This window comes from Salmo salar, chromosome 09 (genome assembly GCF_965601325.2).
Source record: "Salmo salar chromosome 09, fSalSal1, whole genome shotgun sequence".
NCBI lineage: Eukaryota > Metazoa > Chordata > Actinopteri > Salmoniformes > Salmonidae > Salmo > Salmo salar.
In genome coordinates, this window is record NC_138299.1 from 69441910 (window position 1) to 69464688 (window position 22779).

At 41.8% G+C, this 22779-nt stretch overlaps 1 pseudogene; it reads left to right on the forward strand.

Annotated features, from left to right (window-relative positions):
• The first annotated feature begins 21101 nt into the window (after window positions 1-21101).
• LOC145857946 (uncharacterized) lies at window positions 21102-22426 on the forward strand (annotated as a pseudogene).
• The last annotated feature ends 353 nt before the right edge of the window (window positions 22427-22779 follow it).

The following is a 22779-nucleotide window of genomic DNA, read 5'->3' on the forward strand; positions in this document are numbered from 1 at the left end:
ACAGCTGCACCATTGAGAGCATCTTGACTGGGTGCATCACCGCTTGGTATGACAACTGCTTGGCATCCGACTGCAAGGCACTACAGAGGGTAGTGTGTACAGCTCAGGTACATTACTGGGGCCGAGCACCCTGCCATCCATGACCTCTATACTGTACCAGGCGGTGTCAGAGGAAGGCCCTAAAAATTGTCAAAGACTCCAGCCACCCAAGTCATAGATTGTTCTCTCAGGTACCGCACGGCAAGCGGTACCAATGCAGCAAGTCTTGAACCAACAGGACCCTGAACAGCTTCTACCCCCAAGCCGTAAGACTGCTAAATAGACTACCCGGACTATCTGCATTGACCCTTTTTCCACAAACTGTTTCGACTCATAACACACTGTACACTGCTGCTACTCTTTATTATCTGTTTTGTTGACTAGTCACTTTGTTCCTAGTTATACGAGTGGCGCAGCGGTCTAAGGCACTACATCTCAGTGCTAGAGGTGTCACTACGGACACCTTGGTTCAAATCCAGACGGTATCACATCTGGGTGTGACTGGGAGTCCCATAGGGCAGTGCACAATTGGCCCGGGTTTGGCCAGTGTAGGCTGTTTTTGTAAAAAATTATTTGTTCTTAACTGACTAGCCTAGTTGAATAAAACATTTACAAATATGTATATATCTACCTCAATTACCTAGTACCCCTGCACATTGACTCTGTACTGGTACCCCGTGTATATAGCCAAGTTATTGCTACTCATTGTGTTTTTCTATTATTTATGTATTTTCTTTCTCTCTGCATTGTTGGGAAGGGCCCGTAAGTAAGCATTTCACTGTTAGTCTACACCTTTTGTTTTCAAAGCACAAATAACATTTTATTTTATTTGATTCAGTGCTTTTCCCATTGAGAAATCTTTCAGGACAGAAAGAAGAATACATAACATAGATTAAACATACCTTGTCAAAGAGTATCATTTCATTTCCTTCACCTTAACCAAGCAGAGAACTGTACAATACAAGAATGAGCTATTATGAGTTTGGTTGTTGGTTTTTCTTCAAATGTCTATTTCTAGGGTCACTCTCTGTTGTTGAACAAGATGTTCTAAGTGAAGGAAGGTCATTGCAAAGTGCAACCATGAGGAGGATCATACGCCCATACTTGATCAGAAAAACATCCAAATGTTACATAACTGCATGACTTGAAATGAGTGGAATCAAACATCTCAGGTTAGCACCCAGGCTAGGACAAAACACCCAGGCACCCAGGTTAGGACAAAGCCAGCGGGGCATTGATATTTCTGACAGTGCATCTGATCACATATTGTATGATGTATGTACGGAGTGAATGATAGTGACACAAATGCAGGCAGAATGCTGTGTAGGGCACACATAGCGATATTATGCTCCCCTCGTTTCTCATAATATAATAGTCCAGGCCTTGTGGCAATGTTTGATAACACTCTAATGTCCCTGTGCCTGAACACATGTCTAGGTATTGGCTTGCCCATGAATCATCACATTTAGCTGCTTTCTATGTGAGGATAAATATCTGAGTCTAGCTTTTCTTAGACTGAGCAAAGAGAAAATAACTAAATTAGGCTATTGCTGGTGCTGCTTTCTACTGCTGCTGCTGCTGGACAAAATTGTACTGCTATTGGACTGCTCTGAAGGTCAAACACTATGTGAAAGAAGTATTATAAAACCCAGAGAGAGAGTGAAGGAGGGCACACAGTGGAGGACTTTCACCCTCTTGCCTTCTCCACTTCAGACGCACCACAGATTCCTGGTGAGGCTTTATCACTAGCCTGGTGGTTTCAAGTTTTGCAAATCACCACAATGTGGGAGTGAAGAAGGGAGGTTATACTAGATATTTGACCAGTCAGGAGGTATACAATGAAGGGCTCATCTGCGAAAGAGACTGTGGTCTCAGCATGACTCCCTGCTTAAATAAAGTTTAAATATAAAAAATACTTAATGGATATCAGTAAATTCATATGTAAGTGGATATGGAATGGGGTTTTTTGTCAGGAACTCATGCGTTGAAACATGCATACAATCACGTAACTGGCAATGCATATGCAAAAGGTGGTGAATATGGAATGTTTTTGTCCCTTTTGGGATCCAGTACACACACAAGAACACGCACACAAGAACACACACACACACACACACACTTATCTGGTTCCATTGTAGGGCAGATCTAACTACCCATAAACCATAGAGGATGTAGTAGTTTAGTGCTATGAGACCGGTCTAATCCATGGCAGCTTGGCTGTATCGAGAGGGTCATGAAACAAATTGAACATTTCATCTCTTCGCCACAGCGCAAAGACCAGATTGACATCATCAGGAATCTAAATCGCATGTCTTTTGTTGCGATTCCCATGCATGTTCACACCACAGAAGAGGAGACCCATTTCATTTTCTAAAATCCCTCGATAAAATCCTTGGTTGTTTTTGTCGTCTCTTTCCCTCAATCACAAAGAGGTTTGTGGCTGCCTTTCTTCCTTCTATCTGTGACACCAACTGTGGCTTCAATTTAATGCATTGAGACATTAGCATTTAGATAACCCCTCTGAATATAGGAGATCAGGGAATTGAAAACAGGAGGAAAATAAATATGGTGAATAATAAGAGTTCACATTTTAAATTAATGTGAAGTCGACTCTATTTTATGCAGGTTGACATTTATTGGGACGAGTCTTGTCCTGGAGGCAGAACTGAGCGATTACGGCTAGATGGGCAAGCTGCAAAGTTAAAATTGGCTATGTTGTGAAAACAAAAATGTGCCTTTTGGTCTTCATTTAAGGTTAGGGTTAGGCATTAGGGTTAGCAGTGTGGTTAAAGTTAGGGTTAAGGTTAGAGTTATGTTTAAAATCAGATGTTATGACTTTGTGGCTGTGCCAGCTAGTGACCACTCTGCAGAGCTGCCTCCAGAACAAGATTCATGATGAACAATGCTAACCTGTGTTACCAAGTGAAAGGAATACTCATTTCTAGAGCCTGTCAAATAGTAGGGATAGATTGAAGTGTGACATTTGTGACAGAGCTGATGAGAACAAAGATCTGCTATGGCAACCAAAAAAATTATACACTGCTCAAAAAAATAAAGGGAACACTAAAATAACACATCCTAGATCTGAATGAATGAAATAATCTTATTAAATACTTTTATCTTTACATAGTTGAATGTGCTGACAACAAAATCACACAAAAATAATCAATGGAAATCCAATTTATCAACCCATGGAGGTCTGGATTTGGAGTCACACTCAAAATTAAAGTGGAAAACCACACTACAGGCTGATCCAACTTTGATGTAATGTCCTTAAAACAAGTCAAAATGAGGCTCAGTAGTGTGTGTGGCCTCCACGTGCCTGTATGACCTCCCTACAACGCCTGGGCATGCTCCTGATGAGGTGGCGGATGGTCTCCTGAGGGATCTCCTCCCAGACCTGGACTAAAGCATCCGCCAACTTCTGGACAGTCTGTGGTGCAACGTGGCATTGGTGGATGGAGCGAGACATGATGTCCCAGATGTGCTCAATTGGATTCAGGTCTGGGGAACGGGCGGGCCAGTCCATAGCATCAATGCCTTCCTCTTGCAGGAACTGCTGACACACTCCAGCCACATGAGGTCTAGCATTGTCTTGCATTAGGAGGAACCCAGGGCCAACCGCACCAGCATATGGTCTCACAAGGGGTCTGAGGATCTCATCTCGGTACCTAATGGCAGTCAGGCTACCTCTGGCGAGCACATGGAGGGCTGTGCGGCCCCCCAAAGAAATGCCATCCCACACCATGACTGACCCACCGCCAAACCGGTCATGCTGGAGGATGTTGCAGGCAGCAGAATGTTCTCCACGGCGTCTCCAGACTCTGTCACGTCTGTCACGTGCTCAGTGTGAACCTTCTTTCATCTGTGAAGAGCACAGGGCGCCAGTGGCGAATTTGCCAATCTTGGTGTTCTCTGGCAAATGCCAAACGTCCTGCACAGTGTTGGGCTGTAAGCACAACCCCCACCTGTGGACGTCGGGCCCTCATACCACCCTCATGGAGTCTGTTTCTGACCGTTTGAGCAGACACATGCACATTTGTGGCCTGCTGGAGGTCATTTTGCAGGGCTCTGGCAGTGCTCCTCCTTGCACAAAGGCGGAGGTAGCGGTCCTGCTGCTGTGTTGTTGCCCTCCTACAGCCTCCTCCACGTCTCCTGATGTACTGGCCTGACTCCTGGTAGCGCCTCCATGCTCTGGACACTACGCTGACAGACACAGCAAACCTTCTTGCCACAGCTCGCATTGATGTGCCATCCTGGATGAGCTGCACTACCTGAGCCACTTGTGTGGGTTGTAGACTCCGTCTCATGCTACCACTAGAGTGAAAGCAACGCCAGCATTCAAAAGTGACCAAAACATCAGCCAGGAAGCATAGGAACTGAGAAGTGGTCTGTGGTTAACATCTGCAGAACCACTCCTTTATTGGGGGTGTCTTGCTAATTGCCTATAATTTCCACCTGTTGTCTATTCCATTTGCACAACAGCATGTGAAACTTATTGTCAATCAGTGTTGCTTCCTAAGTGGACAGTTTGATTTAACAGAAGTGTGATTGACTTGGTGTTACATTGTGTTGTTTAAGTGTTCCCTTTATTTTTTTGAGCAGTATATCTACAGACAGTGGCGACAGCTGAAACAAGATGGTAAGTGCCACAATGGAAGTGCAGAAGATTTTGGCACAATTTACAAAAACACATGTTTGCTACATTTAGGCCTCTTAGAAGTAGCCAATTTGTTCAGGATTGACGTTGAAATTGGACATCTATCCATGAGCTGAGGACATTGGGAAATGCCTTAAAAACCGGCCTCTAGGGTCAACACTGAATGCAATTACCATCAATTAGGCTTGGGTTTTGCTAGATTTTTGTGGATGGGGGAGGTGGATGGTTGTAACCCCATGACTCTGGATCAGAAGGTTGTGTGTTTGATCCTAGTTTTGGACACTGTTTTTTTCCTTTTGGTTTTAACCCTATCCCAAACCTTAACCGTTTCCTTAACCATTCGGAATGAGTGCCTAAACTTAACCCTTAACTTCAAAAGTTGACATTTGGAGAAATGGAATGATACAGAGCAGCAGGAGCAACAAAAACAATTGTATGAACGTCTAATTCTGCAGTGAGACTGTGAAAGCTTGTTGCTTAAAAGCTTGAAGTCTTGAGAAACTACATGCAAATATATTTGAATATGATATATATATATATATATAAAAGAAAAAAAAGTTCAGAGAATTACACTTGGTGTTTGTAGTTCATCATTTGATCAAAAAGGATTCCCCTTATATGCTGAGGCGTTGTCTTGGTGATTGAACCTCCCATATCATTATTAACCACAACATGTGAAATTAGCTGGAAATGGTTCAAATCCCTCAAGGATCAATCAGGTTACCACCATGCTGTGGTCCAGTGCCAAAACCACCAGTTCACTGTCTTCTCTCAGTGGGCCTGTGCAAATAAAATGGCCATTTTATCCATCTGGGCTGTTGAGAAACTGATGGGTTTCAATATAATGGTAGGAGACACCCAACCCATCAGTATTCTAGTCAGTCGCTGTACAACATGAAGACCAAGCAAACGGTAGCCAAATAACCCCCACCCACCCACACGCATGCACACATGTGCACACACACCCACTCACAAAGGCATGTGCATGTACACACACACACACGTGCACACGCACACACGCCCCCCCCCCCCCGTCTCCAACGAGCTTTATTGAAACAAATTGCAGGTTTCTCGAACAGCTGCACCTCAAGCATTTTCTTGGCTGACAGATGAAAACACATGATAAAAGCTGACAAAGGTCTGAGATGTGTCATCGGGCTCCAAGTCAATCGTCACATATTTATATGGGCAGCTCAGCCGGAGTTCACGTTACGCAACACAGGCCAATCGGGCACCTTTGACAATCCCTTTGAAGTCAAGTGGCAAAACACAGCCCCAAACAGCTTGTGCATATGTACTGGTCTTTAAATGCAATTAGAGTATTTCACTGCAGTCCTAGTAAAACTGCTTACAGATTGAGAAGGAGCACTGCTTTGAAAGGCTGTAACCGAACCCACAGCGCAAATACAATTGACTCTGGCAGTAATGTTTTGTTGAGAGCAGAATGTGGTGGCAGGTGGTAGTTAACATTTCAAAGTCCAAGCTTTCAGAATTACGACCACGGATGTTTTTGTAAGACAAAGACTTCACCTGAATGGAAGCCCTACTGTTTTGGTTGAGGTGAGCTCTGTAAAGGCATCAGGGGATTCTCTGCTGACACATGCATTAGAGCACAATAACGCGCCGAGCTGTTATCACAAGAGCACTTTGTCAGTGACACATTCCGCCATGGCTAGATTTATGGTGGTGGAGAAGCGAGAGCATTATTACCATGGATTATTGAAGGCCTGTAGATGGGGAAATTGACTACTCCTACCCAACTCCTCCCTTCTTCCCCACCCCTCTGCCTGCTAATGGTATGGCCCACTGATTGGGGGCCTTGGGCTCAGTCGCCACAGCAACTGCACCAAAGCAAACAAAGAGGCGGAACGAAGGGAACACGATAACACAAAGACCTACCTAGCGCAGTGGAAGATTTCAGAGACTTACACTAAGCAGAGCATGATTAAATCCGTTACCTCACAGATTTGCAAAATTGGGTAGTTCTGGTCGATGTTGTGTTTCTTGTTCAACAATGGAGCTTCATGGTGTAGCTAGCCTGATCACATTTTTGTTTTAAATGAATTCCTCTTTTCCATTTACTTTTAGAATTGGAATAATTTATCTTCCCTGTAGATGTGCTAATTTACATATGCAAATAGTAACCCGTGGAGACATGATAACGTTAAATTGCACAGATGTGATGACATTGAATGTGTAATGCATGATGGGAATCACTGTAAAATGATTTAAATATCTGAACAATCTGCCAATCAAGCGGTTGACGGAAAACCTATTAAATTGAGAATACCACACAGAGACACTATTCACTGTGTTTACAGCAACTACAAAATAAACATGATTTTAGTGATTAGCCATTGTTGATCATTAACTGGGTTATAGGCAATCAAGTTCCAAACAAACCCCAGTACTCAAATTTGTAGCATGGGCATTAATGCCTCATATGAGATTTAAAAATGCAACACTCCAGTTGCCAAGGTGTTTCCTAAATCACTTGACCATGTCACTGTTTGAAGTAAAATACCAACATAGATGGCGCACAACAGGAAGTTAGTGTTCAGGTGAGGATTCTAACCTGGAGTTAGTCCCATCCACTAGTCCCACTAACAATGAACTTGACATTGAGGGCCCCTTTGGTCAGTTTAGTGTTACTAGGATTAAATGGAGCCCTGTAGGCAAGAGCAACTTCAATGGCCTAAGGCTGGTTATTCATCCTTTTTAGAAGACTGACAGGAAATCAGACTTAATGATCCCTTTACCTCAGATCAACAATGAAAATGGACCACTTGAGAGTTTTATGAAGTACAAGCGAGAGTTAGAACTTGAGCTTAGTGCAAAGCTTAGTGGGAATTAATGGTTCAGTAATGAAACTCCAGGATTCATTGTCTGGCTGGACATTTATGTTTGTCCCACACCTGCAAATTACAGGGAAAGGCAATGATGGGAGATTAGGGACGTGTACATTTGATTTCTCTAAACTGAACAAAAACTACACATTTTAACTCACACTGTGCTTAACCCATTCATGTCCATAACGGAAATGTATAATGTCCTTTAGTACACCTGCTCTCTGAGCTTACTGATGGACAAATCTGAAGAATACCACAGACATCAATGCACACCCACATGTGTATATGTCTGAGGTATGTGTGTGTACACGTGTGCTTGTGAGAGAGGGAGAGAAATAGAGAGAATGTTGTAGCAAGCCTCACTCGCCATTGATTTACATTGCATTTGCTTATGCTGTAAAATATAATCTAGGAGTGTCTGTGAGTGTGTGTGTGGATTTCTTTCGATATTGTTTTTATATACAGTGCATTCGGAAAGTACTCAGACCCCTTGACTTTTTCCACATTTTGTTACGTTACAGCCTTATCCTACTGCATGTACACTAGGGTTGTGTGTGTGAGAAAGAGAGACTGTGTAGATTTCTTTCGATATTGTTTCCATATATACTGCATATTGATCCAGACAATCTATATACCAAAAACGTATTAAGATCTGATCACTTGTTCACAAACAACAATGAGTTGAATCATATGATAGTCAGATTTGGGATTAGAACAGGTAAAATAAGAATACTAGGATTTTAAACAATTTAAGTTCTGAAATGTATTTCAAATTACATAAGGTGCTTTCAGAAAGTATTCATGCCCCTTGACTTACTCCACATTTTGTTGTGTTACAGCCTGAATTCAAAATGGATTTAATAAAAACATGTCTCACCCATCTACACACAAAAACCCATAAAGAAGAAGTGAAAACATGTTTTTAGACATTTCTGCAAATGTATTAAAAATGACATACAGTATTCACACCCCTGAGTCAATACATGTTAAAATCACCTTTTGCAGTGATTACAGCTATGATACTTTCTGGGTGAGTCTTCAAAAGCTTTGCACACCTGGATTGTACAATATCTTTAAAATTCTCCAAGGTCTGTCAAATTGGTTGTTGATCATTGCAAAACAACCATTTTCAAATACTGCCGTAGATTCTCTAGCATATTTAAGTCAAAACTGTAACTTGGCCACTCAGGAACATTCACTTTCTTCTTGGTAAGCAACTCCAATGTAGATTTGACCTTGTTTTTTAGGTTATTGTCCTGCTGAAAGGTGAATTTATCTCCCAGTGTCTAGTGAAAAGCTGTCTGAACCAGGTTTTCCTCTAGGATTTTGCCTGTGCTTACCTCCATTCCGTTTCTTTTTCATCCTGAAAAACTTCCCAGTCCTTAACGATTAAAAGCATACCCATAACATGATGCAGCCACCACTGTGACTGAAAATATGGAGCGTGGTACTCAGTAATGTGTTGGATTGGATTTTCCCCAAACATAACACTTTGTATTCAAGCCAAAAGGTTAATTGCAACGTTTTGGCAGTATTACTTTAGTGCCTTGTTGCAAACAGGATGCATGTTTTGGAATATTTGTATTCCGTACAGGTTTCCTTCATTCACTTTGTCAATTAAGTTACTATTGTGGAGTAACTAAAATGTTATTCTTCCATCATCAGTTTTCTTCTATCACAGTCATTAAACTCTGTAACTGTTTTAAAGTCATTGGCCTCATGCTGAAATCCCTGTGTGTTTCTTTCCTCTCCGGCAACTGAGTTAGGAAGGATGCCTGTAACTATGTAGTTGCTCACTGTATTGATACACCATCCAAAGTGTAAATAATAACTTCACCATGTGTAACAGTGTAGCTTCCATTCCTCTCCTCGCCCCTACCTGGGCTCGAACCAGGGACCCTCTGCACACATCAACAACTGACACCCACGAAGCATTGTTACCGGCTCCGACGCTCATCTTATGGAGCAGGGCTTGCAAACTATTATAGACTACAAATGGAAGCACAGCCGCGAGCTGCCCAGTGACACGAGCCTACCAGACGAGCTAAATCACTTCTATGCTCGCTTCGAGGCAAGCAACACTGAGGCATGCATGAGAGCATCAGCTGTTCCGGATGACTGTGGGATCACACTCTCCGTAGCCGGCGTGAGTAAGACCTTTAAACAGGTCAACATTCACAAGGCTGCGGGGCCAGATGGATTACCAGGACATGTGCTCCGGGCATGTGCTGACCAACTGGCAGGTGTCTTCACTGACATTTTCAACATGTCACTGATTGAGTCTGAAATACCAACATGTTTCAAGTAGACCACCTTAGTCCCTGTGCCCAAGAACACGAAGGCAACCTGCCTAAATGACTACAGACACATAGCACTCACGTCCGTAGCCATGAAGTGCTTTGAAAGGCTGGTAATGACTCACATCAACACCATTATCCCAGAAACTCTAGACCCACTCCAATTTGCATACCGCCCAAACAGATCCACAGATGATGCATCTCTATTGCACTCCACATTGCCCTTTCCCACCTGGACAAAAGGAACACCTATGTGAGAATGCTATTCATTGACTACAGCTCAGTGTTCAACACCATAGTACCCTCAAAGCTCATCACTAAGCTAAGGATCCTGGGACTAAACACCTCCCTCTGCAACTGGATCCTGGACTTCCTGACGGGCTACCCCCAGGTGGTGAGGGTAGGTAGCAACACATCTGCCACGCTGATCCTCAACACTGGAGCCCCCCAGGGTTGAGTGCTCAGTCCCCTCCTGTACTCCCTTTTCACCCATGACTGCATGGCCAGGCACGACTCCAACACCATCATTAAGTTTGCAGACGACACAACAGTGGTGAGCCTGATCACCGATAACAACGAGACAGACTACAGGGAGGAGGTCAGAGACCTGGCCGGGTGGTGCCAGAATAACAACCTATCCCTCAACGTAACCAAGACTAAAGAGATGATTGTGGACTACAGGAAAAGGAGGACCGAGCACGCCCCCATTCTCATCGACAGGGCTGTAGTGGAGCAGGTTGAGAGCTTCAAGTTCCTTGGTGTCCACATCACCAACAAACTAGAATGGTCCAAACACACCAAGACAGTCGTGAAGAGGACACGACAAAGCCTATTCCCCCTCAGGAAACTAAAAAGATTTGGCATGGGTCCTGAGATCCTCAAAAGGTTCTACAGCTGCAACATCAAGAGCATCCTGACTTGTTGCATCACTGCCTGGTACGGCAACTGCTCGGCCTCCGACCACAAGGTACTACAGAGGGTAGTGCGTACGGCCCAGTACATCACTGTGGCTAAGCTGCCTGCCATCCAGGACCTCTACACCAGGCGGTGTCAGAGCGGTACCAGAGTGCCAAGTCTAGGACAAAAATGCTTCTCAACAGTTTTTACCCCAAGCCATAAGACTGAACAGCTAATCAAATGGCTTCCCGGACTATTTGCATTGTGTGCCCCCCCCCCCCAACCCCTCTTTTTACACTGCTGCTACTCTCGGTTTATCATATATACATAGTCACTTTGACTATACATTCATATACATACTCCCTCAACTTGCCCGACCAACCAGTGCTCCCGCACATTGGCTAACCAGGCTTTCTGCATTGTGTCCCGCCACCCGCCACCCACCACCCCCCAACACCTATTTTACGCTACTGCTACTCTCTGTTCATCATATATGCATAGTCACTCTAACCATATCTACATGTACATACTACCTCCATCAGCCCGACTAACTGGTGTCTGTATGTAGCCTCACTACTTTTATAGCCTCGCTACTGTATATAACCTCGCTACTGTTATTTTTCACTGTCTTTTTTACTGTTGTTTTTATTTCTTTACTTACCTATTGTTCACCTAATACCTTTTTTGCACTATTGGTTAGAGCCTGTAAGTAAGCATTTCACTGAAAGGTCTACACCTGTTGTATTCGGCGCACGTGACAAATAAACTTTGATTTGATTTACCTATCGCTCCTTGCCCTTGCAGAGCAAGGAAAACAACTACTTCAAGGTCTCTGAGCGAGTGACGTCACCGATTGAAACGCTACTTGCGCACACCCCGCTAACTAGCTAGCCATTTCAAACCGGTTACACTCACCCCCCTTTTGACCTCCTCCTTTTCCGCAGCAACCAGTGATCCGGGTCAACAGCATCAATGTAACAGTATAGCTTCCGTCCCGCTCCTCGCCCCAACCTGGGCTCGAACCAGGGACCCTCTGTACACATTGACGACAATTACCCTTGAAGCATCGTTATCTATCTCTCCACAAAAGCCACAGCTCTTGCAGAGCAACGGAAACAACTACTTCAAGGTCTCAGAGCGAGTGACATCACTGATTGAAACGCTACTAGCTAGCCATTTCACACCAGTTACACATGCTCAAAGTAACATTCAATGTCTCTTTGCGAGGCATTTGAAAACCTCCCTGGTCTTTGTGGTTGAATCTGTGTTTCACTGCTCAACTGAGGGACCTTACAAATAATTATGTGTGGTGTACAGAGATGAGGTAGTCATTCAAATGTCATGTAAAAATCTATTATTACACTCAGATTCCTTGCTAAGCACATTTGAACTTATTTAGGCTTGCCATAACAAAGGGGTTGAATACTTATTTACTCAAAACATTTCAGCTTTTCATTTTAAATTAATTTGTAAAAAAATTCTAAAAACTAAATTCCACTTTGACTATGGTTCATTGTGTGTAGGCCAGTGACCAGTGACAAAAAAATCTAAATTTAATCAATTTTAAATTCATGATGTAACACAACAAAATGTGGAAAATGTCAAGGGATGTGAATACTTTTTGAAGGCACTGTATTCTGAAGGCATTTTAATAGTTTTTTTAATTATTATTATTAACTTTAATTGACATTGAAAGTATGATAGATGATGACAATCTGAAAATATCAATGTGGCCTGTATAGACACTTGTACTAAATGTGTTGACACCAAATGTCATGCATTTACACCAAACAGAATTGGTTCAGTGGCGCGTTTTGATATTGTACTAAATATAGTATGATGTGAATGGGTGCAACTGCACCCAAATTGTCCTGATCACCCCCTCTCCTAGGGAGGGTGACGTGTTCGATGCCAATATAGTGAAGGGACAAAATAGAGTGATTCACTTCCAAAAACTGGACCGCAACTGAGTACGTCCTGTTTTTGCACCTAATGGTGCTATGATGCTCAGAGAGGCTTACTTTTATTTTGAGCATTGTTTTACCCACATCATTTTTACCACAAGGACAAGTTCTAAGATAAATAACTGCCATTAGTGGAATCACGTGATAAGACCGATGATTGAGATCTGTTTCCCTGTTTGATGGTGTTTGAAGAATCTGTTAGCGCCATTACATTGAGTGCAGCCATTACACTTGTAGTTCCCATCCAGTAGAGGCACAAGGAGACGTTGTGCGGGGGTATTTGGGGTGTTACATCAAAGTTTACCATTGATCACTGAGATTTCCGCGCTGCGGGAATACGACCAAGGGAGGGTCCGAAAACACATGACATATACTGTCATCGGATCATAGAATGTGCCAAAGTTTGTGAACGATTCCCTTAGTTTTTTCAGAGCACTTTGAATAGCATGTAGTAAGAACGCAAGAATGCTTCTTATTGTGAGGCTGTCCTTGAAAGAGATCATGTTTCGATTTGTTTTGGATTTTCTCAATGGCAGTATTGATCTAACCATTTTTTGAAAATTATTTTGATTCGGCAGAATTGCCTGTAGGTCAAACTGTTTTAAAAGGGAATCGGGTGACAGCTATCAGCCCTTAACAAACGGTTACGATCAGTAGGTTTCCTATAAAGATAAGTGTACAGTATAGAACATTATCCTCACACAAAATCTAAAGATCAAGGAAACGGATTTGCCGTGTATCAGATTGCATAGAGCTCAGAACAAGAGTTATTGGGAACACTCCCACTGAGGTCAAAAAGGTCAAGTTCAGATTTATGACCACGATTGAGCTGATATGGATACCTGGTGAACATTAACAAGTGGATTGATTAACTCATGTTCATTCTAGCCATGTGTACTATGATCCATAACTATGCCCCACTGGCTTTAGGGCTGCTCTGAGTTTTACATAAATTCAGCTTTTCTCTCTCTCTCTCTCTCTCTCTCTCTCTCTCTCTCTCTCTCTCTCTCTCTCTCTCTCTCTCTCTCTCTCTCTCTCTCTCTCTCTCTCTCTCTCTCTCTCTCTCTCTCTCTCTCTCTCTCTCTCTCTCTCTCTCTCTCTCTCTCTCTCTCTCTCTCTCTCTCTCTCTCTCTCTCTCTCTCTCTCTCTCTCTCTCTCTCTCTCTCTCTCTCTCTCTCTCTCTCTCTCTCTCTCTCTACCGTGGATGATTGGTAACAACCTGCCAGCCGATGTGGCGCTGCTAATTTTAGCATGTCTGCTCCCTCACCGGAGGACTGCAATAGCAATAGATAAATTGGATGCCTAAACCAGAATCCATCTCTAAATAGATGTAAATAAATGATTTCCCATGTCAGCCATCAATATGAGTGATGATATAGATTCTATTCAGGAAATGTGTAAGATATATTAACAGGATGGGCTGTTCCAAGAGCAATGTAACCTACTTTTCTATGTGAATGTCTATCCTTAGCATTGAAATCTGTCAGTATCAACAAATAAAATTGCATGGAAAAAAGGCTGTTAATTCCAGGAAAAAATGTTGGTGTCACATCAATATTTTATATTTCATTATCCTCTTCGACAGTAAGCTGAAGATCCGATGACAGTTGGGGTTATTCCTGTCAGTTGTGCTCTGCGATCTTGGGCTAGAATGATTTGAGGCAAACCATTAAAGAGGCACAACAAAGGAATTGACAACATGAGAGCCTTGTGTAGAGTGACATCCCTGCAAATACCATAAATGGATTTGCAGATCATTCAAAGCAAGGACAAAGCAACCCCGACTGTGAAGACTGCTTTCAAAGATGCAGTCCATACATTTTCCTGCTGCCAATTACTCATTGCATACGTATGGGACATAGGCCTATCTTCTGAAAAGGATGAAGAACATGTTGACGACACTGCACTAACCTTTTGTTTTTCGACCCACATATCGGCACTTTTGAGTGTTACTGCTTCTAGTTGCTACTTTTAACACCACAGTATCTTGGGAGCAAACTGAGACATTTGAACGTGAATGGTATCTAATAACCTGGCCAGCTAGCTACTACACATGTGGGTCAGGAGATTGGCTCCTCTGGTTCCTGCCCTGAATGTTCCCTCTGCTGTCACTTGTGATGAATCTCCTAATGTCCTCATGCAAATTCTCTTAAATAGGCCTCCTCGGTACAACTGTTCTAATGGGTGTCAGCAGAGACTCTTTAGCTATATCATGCATATGTATGAGCTAATAAATGTATCTATCAGACCAGCTGCATTTTAATCACTGTGCACCCTTTTTAGAATAAGTGTACTGAGATATATTTCATGGATGAAAAAATAGTGTCCGAAAAATGGGATATGTATTATAAATTGACCACTTGCCTTACATTTTAGGGAAATTAATGGATTTGGAGAACGGTTTGCAATGAAAATGTATTGATTAGCCCTTAGGAAAGAGGTCTGTATGAAGTGCCAAGTCACTGGGCAGAAACTGGTTGAATCAACGTCGTTTCCACGTCCTTTCCACCAAAAAAATGCAATGTAATGATATTGAAACAAACTATAAAACTTATTGGATTTGAAAAAAGTCCTCAATGTAAGAGAATTTCTTGTTTTTTCCACCCAACTTAAAACAAATCCATTCACATGGTGACATTTGTTGTTGATTTCATGTTGAATTCATGTTAGTTGACAACTCAGCCAAATGTATATAAATCAAAACTAGATGTTTAACTGACATCTGTGCCCAGTGGGAAGATCCTCCTTAAGATTTCAATCAGGAAATATACAGTTGGGTGAATACTGTATGTATCTAGCTCCACATGAGATGGACTGTGCTGATTAAATAATCAATGATCATCTCAAAATGTCATCATAACGTACAATTGTTTTGCCCATGAGCACATTTCTTCCCCAATGTAACACTTGAATTCAGGGGTGGAACTTTGGTGGGGTGGGACATCATTTTTTATTATTTTCTATCCTGTAGGATAATCACTCCAAAACAGCCTAGCCAATCCGCATGGTCTTAAAGCACACCGTTGCCTCGTTTTGTATCACATTCCATAAAACCGGGGGGAAGACAAAAATGCTATTTCTGTGAATATTATGCCCCTGCTTGAATTGTATTTTCTCCTTTAGAAGAGCGCTAAGGCATATGGAATATACTGTTTGTGTTTTTCTGGCGTCAGGCACAATGGGACCCATCTGGAGCTGCATTAGACCAGGGAGTTAGAAGCAGATTGGAAGAGTAAAATAATCTTTAGATTAGAACTGGGAAATTGTCTCTGTCAAGCATACTCGACACAATGCATCAAATATATGAGAATAGACACTGAGGGAATAGGCTCTAGTCTGACGTGAATGTAGTATATAATTCATGTCCTGTCTCACTTCTATTTTGGAGTGCTTGTATTGAAATGCCAATTGCTTATCACTTGGTACAAATGTTAGTGGGTTTACTGTGTTCAATACCATTGCATGCTACAGCAGCAGAATGCATCTCCCACCAAAACGCTTTACTCAGCTTACAAAATGCATTTATCTATATTCACTCTATGTATTCTAACTTTTGATATTAGAGCTCAAAATATTCAACTCTGTCTTTGAAGTGAAGGAATGGATTCAAGGTTAGTATAATCTTGCCTCCGCCATCCCCCAAAAAACCTTCCTTTCCAAAGCTGTCTGTCTACTGGCAGCATGTCATTTGAGCTGGTGGAGCAGACCATTCTGTGGAACATCCACTGTTTATTTGGCAGAGCACTTTGGCAGAACTGAGCCTAGACCTGAACAAAAGGCCACCTGACACAGTTGAGGCCCCATGTGTTGCGTAATACACAAGATAAGACGCAATACATCGTTCTCATGCCACTCTCTACGGGTTCTAGGGTTAGCTAGTTTGAGGTGTACAAGAATAGTCCCCAAAACAAATCAGAAACGACAACCAGGTGATACAGCCCGCTTGCCTTTAGTGTTGTCTAGCCAAGGGTAACTTCTTTCAGTGTTCTGCTGGTATTGTATTGTCTGCTACTAGTCGGTCCCCTCCCCATTCTGCGCTGTGATTCTAGTTCAATAAGTATTTGGAAGTCAAAGAATTTCAAAGGGCTATGGCTGATCCCGGCTAATCCATTGACTGAACCCCCCCATGGGGCGGTCTGTATGGTTTTACCTATGTAGATCAGCGCTTGGAGGTCACGTTTGTTTGGATGACTGGATCAATCCAAGAGGACTAATCCTACAGAATTAGTCCATTCATCAACCACCTCTTGACCAAAGAGGCAATGACCATTAAAAGAGTTCCAAAAGAAATGCCTGAGGAATCTTTGAAAGGTATGTTTTGCTTCCCGTTTTTGAGGTAGGGGTCAACTGAACCACAGTCCCAGCTGAAAAAGTAAAACGTTTTTGGGCAAATTGTAAGCTTTACAAAGTTCTGTTTTTCATATAAAGATGTTGAAACAACATAATTGATTTAAGGGGTGTATGGGAAAGTAAAAAAATATATGTACAGTACCAGTCAAAAGTTTGGACACACCTACTCATTAAAGGGTTTTTCTTTATTTGACTATTTTCTACATTGCAGATTAATAGTAAAGACATCAAAACTATGAAATAACACATATGGAATCATGTAGTATCCCAAAAAATGTGAAACAAATCAAAATATATTTTATATTTGAGATTCTTCAAAGTAGCCACCCTTTGCCTTGATGACAGCTTTGCACACTCTTTTTTTCACCCTCTTTTCCCCAAATATATATGGAGATAGTTTAGTTCCTAAAATAAAGGGATAAATACATGCAAAAAAATACAAAAAATAAATAAATATATCTCACAAACATAGGACAGACACTTCAGAACAAACTTCCTTTTTGCTAAAAAAATGTAGGACTGTTGTTCCATGCAGTGAATCTGTTATTCAGTGTTTCTATTGGCTCATAGCAGTAATGCCAAATTCAATGTTTGATATCTTAAGGGGTCTTAACATTCTAAATCGAATAGCTAAATGATCCTTTGTATGACCATCTTAAAACAATTCCATATAATAGCTTAGAACCGGTTTCTTTCCTGTCTCGCAACTTCTCATGCAAATCCCGCACCTCTCACCTCCTAATTACGGCCGCAAACATTCCTTCAGGTCCTGTGAAGGACCCTGTACAGATCATTACAACATACAACATATGACTAATCTCCCATTTCTCACTCGAAGCCTTTGACCTTTACCAAATGTAATCTCTATTATGAAACCATTTACGACCGCAATGACTGAAATGTACTTAGCAAGTCTTGTCATCGCCGCACCTTTGTCAGTTTCTAAGCGGCCAATTGAATGTGAAACAGCTCATCAGGCTGCCCAACCCCTGCTGTGAACTTTCAGGTCTAAAGATTTCGGTCGGGTCGGACAGGTGGCTCCGACTGAGAGGCAGGAGTTCGCTGCGGCTCCTTTGAAATCCCCTCAACTGGAAAATGCAGCTGCTTTTCACATGACAATGACCTGCCCTGAGAACTGTTCCTCTGACGGCCCAGTGGATCGAATTCCACCTCCCGGCAGGTTATGGTCAGAATCGGATACTTCTGCTTTGTCACCTGGGCCAGTAGACTTTCAAGAAAAAGCTGGACCAGTTGATTCTCAACCAAATGAGTCATTTTCAGATGCTAATGTAAGGGGTTTAGCCAGGAAGACTAAACCATTGCACGAAGACGCATAAGCCCATATGAATGAGCAAATAGCCTTGCTCTGTCATTTTTGTTGTAGCTAGTGTTGCAACTTTTTTTGAAGAAGAAGTACAGTGATAGGTATCCTTGTCCAATGCTCACATAGTGTAGGGACCGGTATTGCATTTTAAGAAGAATTATGGTGGAGATCAAATATCAGCCCTGATCAGTGCTCTGTGCATATCCCTGTTACTTTGTTGGAACGTACTGTACCAATTCACTGTACTGTATCAACTCACACACACACTGAACTGTGCTCATATTTCAATCAAAGACCAGGGTTATCTGTGCACTAATGTCAGGGTTGGGAAGGTTACTTTCTAAATGTGAACAGTTACTAGTTACCTGTCCAAAATTGTAATCAGTAACGTAACTTTTGGATTACGCAAACTCAGTATTGTAATCTGATTACATTCAGTTACTTTTAGATTACCTTCCCCTAAAGAAGCATTAGAAGAAGACAAAAATGTATGTTACCAATTGAACGACATGTATTGCAGGATAAATCAATGTTAAAGTTTACATAGCTGGCCATTTATGGATGTTACATTTTACTTTATGGGTTGGTTATGTAGGCTTTTTCTAACCTATTGCTTCTACTACATATAATAATATGATAAAATTATATCTTTGCATTAAAAACCAAAGTCTATCAGAATTCCAGTCATTCCAATATATCTTATACCCCATGATCTTCAAGAACACTTTGATATCTTGATAATATGCATCTGTTTAAAGGGCAAATCCACAGATGAAACAAAACAAAATGGTTGCCCTGTCTCTGTTTTGGTGAAAAGCTGAGGGATGGTCCTGGAGAAATGTAACCACTCTCAGATTAATAGACAGAGCTATGGATGCAAGGACTGACCATCCATGATATCAAAATAATTGTTTTAATCATGTTATGAGGCTATACAGTGTTTGTTAACATTTACCATGTTTACAAAAATTGGAGAAAAACAAACTTATACTTTCACTCTCATGGAGTGTGACAGTTGAACTCAACTCATGAGGCATTTATAAGTTAAATTCTTCAAGAATCAATGTATATATATATATATATATATATATATATATATATATATATAAACTTTTTAACGTAGTGTAAATACTTTAAAGTATTTACACTATGTTAAAAAGTTTGACGTCACTTAGAAATGTCCTTGTTTTTGAAAGAAAAGCACATTTCTTTGTCCATTAAAATAACATCAAATTGAAACATCAAATCAGAAATACAGTGTAGACATTGTTAATGTTGTAAATGACTATTGTAGTTGGAAAAATCAGATTTTTTATGGAATATCTACATAGGCCCATTATCAGCAGCCATCACTGCTGTGTTCCAATGGCACTTTGTGTTAGCTAATCCAAGTTTATCATTTTAAAAGGCTCATTGATCATTAGAAAACCTTTTTGCAATTATGTCAGCCCAGCTGACAACTGTTGCTCTGATTAAAGAAGCAATAAAACTGGCATTCTTTAGACTAGTTGAGTATCTGGAGCATCAGCATTTGTGGGTTTGATTACAAGCTCAAAATGGCCAGAAACGAATAACTTTCTTCTAAAACTCGTCAGTCTATTCTTGTTCTGAAAAATTAAGGCTATTCTATGTGAGAAATTAGCCAAGAAACTGAAGATATCGTACAACGCTGTGTATTACTCCCTTCATAGAACAGCGCAAGCTGGCTCTAACCAGAATAGAAAGAGGAGTGGGAGGCCCTGGTGCACAACTGAGCAAGAGGACAAGTACATTAGAGTGTCTAGTTTGAGAAACAGACGCCTCACAAGTCCTCAACTGGCAGCTTCATTAAATAGCACCCGCAAAACACCAGTCTCAATGTCAACAGTGAAAGGCGACTCCGGGATGCTGGACTTCTAGGCAGAGTTCCTCTGTTCAGCGTCTGTGTTCTTTTGCCCATCTTAATCTTTTGTTTTTATTGACTAGTCTGAGATATGGGTTTTTCTTTGCAATTCTGCCTAGAAGGCCAGCCTCCCGGAGTCACCTCTTTACTGTTGATGACTAATGATGCCATTGACGCTACTGAAAAAGGTGACATGCTCACTAAGGCGGATACTATCGAATACAAGAAGATGGAAAATCCATATACCATCCGTGCTCATGTCTTCATATGCCTTTGGCAATATTGAATTAATCCAAAACAAACCAACACATCCAACGTCCATATTGATGTAGTTCAGTCCTTGAGCTGTTCTTGTCTATTACTGTTCTGTATTATGTCATGTTTCATGCTTTGTGTGGACCCCAGGACGAGTAGCTGCTGCTTTTGCAACAGCTAATGGGGATCCTAATAAAATACAAAATAAAAAAATATATAATGTTTTTCAGATAATGCTTCGTTAATGTAAACAGATATGATCTAAACATTGTAACAATATAAACTGTCAACCAAAGGGAGTCAAACCTGCTCAACATTGATTTACTATATGTACAGTGCATTCGGAAAGTAAAAAAATTAAAACAGAAATACCTTATTATGTAAGTATTCAGACCCTTTGCTATGAGACTTGAAATTGAGCTCAAGTGCATCCTGTTTCCTATGAACATCCTTGAGATGTTTCTACAACTTGATTGGAGTCCATCTGTGGTAAATTCAATTGATTGGACATGATTTGGAAAGGCACACGCCTGTCTATATAAGGTCCCACAGTTGACAGGTCATGTCAGAGCAAAAACCAAGCCATGAGGTCAAAAGAATTTTGCATAAAGCTCCGAGACAGGATTGGGGAAGGGTACCAAAAAATGTCTATAGCATTGAAGGTCCTGAAGAACACAGTGGCCTCCATCATTCTTAAATGGAAGAAGTTTGGAACCACCAAGACTCTTCCAAACGCTGGCCGCCCGGCCAAACTGAGCAATCTGGGGAGAAGGATAATGGTCAGGGAGGTTACCAAGAACCCGATGGTCACTCTGACATAGCTCCAGAGTTCCTCTGTCGAGATGGGAGAACCTTCCAGAAGGACAACCATCTCTGCAGCACTCCACCAATCAGGCCTTTATGGTAGAGTGGCCAGACAGACGCCACTCCTCAGTAAAAGGCACATGACAGCCCGCTTGGAGTTTGCCAAAAGGCACCTTAAGACTCTCAGACCATGAGAAACAATAACTTTTTGGCCTGAATGCCAAGTGTCACATTTGGAGGAAAGTAGGCACTGCTTATCACCTGGCTATTGCCATCCCTTCGGTGAAGCATGGTGGTGGCAGCATCATGCTGTGGGATGTTTTTCAGCGGCAGGGACTGGGAGACTAGTCAGGATCGAGGGAAAGATAAACGGAGCAAAGTACATTTTACATTTTACATTTTTAGTCATTTAGCAGACGCTCTTATCCAGAGAGCGTCCTTGATGAAAACCTGCTCCAGAGCGCTGAAGACCTCAGGTTCCCCTTCCGAAAGGACAACAGCCCTAAGCACACAACCAAGACAAAGCATGAGTGGCTTGGGGACAAGCCTCTAAATGTCCATGAGTGGCCCAGCCAGAGCCCGGACATGAACCTGTACGAACATCTCTGGAGAGATCTAAAAATAGCTGTGCAGCGACGCACCCCGTCCAACCTGACAGAGCTTGAGAGGATCTGCACAGAAGAATGGGAGAAACTCCCCAAATACGTGTGCCAAGCTTGTAGCGTCATACTCAAGGCTGTAATCTCTGCCGAAGGTGCTTCAACGAAGTACAGATTAAAGAGTCTGAATACTTATGTAAATGTAATATTTCAGTTATTTTTATTTTTGTAAATTGTAAAACATGTCTCAACCTGTTTTTGCTTTGTCATCTTCAGGTATTGTGTGTAGATTGATCAGTAAAAAAAATGTGGAAAGGGGTCTATGAAGGTAAATCTGAATAATTCGGTAAATCTGAATACTTACCAAATGCACTGTATGTCATGACTGTTTATGACTATGCCACAAAAACATCATTGTGTGGGCGTTGTGATGAAAGCATCAAACAACCTACAACTGATAAAACCCATCTCTCTTTTTCTAGGAAATTCAGCTGGCTTCAGGGTGACCCTGCTTCCTTGCCAGTGGGGCATGAGATGACTCCACAAAGCCATGTTTAATAGCCTCTTCTCCAGGTGACAGGCTGCACTCACAGGTCAGCCGTGTTTCATTTTGATCTAGCAGAGATGAAACGAACATCACACAGGTAGGCATCTATCGCTGTCTGCACTAAGCTAACAAAGGGACTGTTGTGCTCATATGTCATGTTTATTGTGCATAGCAACATCTCCCAAGGGGTAATCTGAGAACAGTAAAAACACTGTCTGGAAAAGCACAAGAGCTAGGAGGCATATGCTTCTAGAAGACGTACAGTACCAGTCAAAATGTAGGACACAACTACTCATTCAAGGGTTTTTCTTT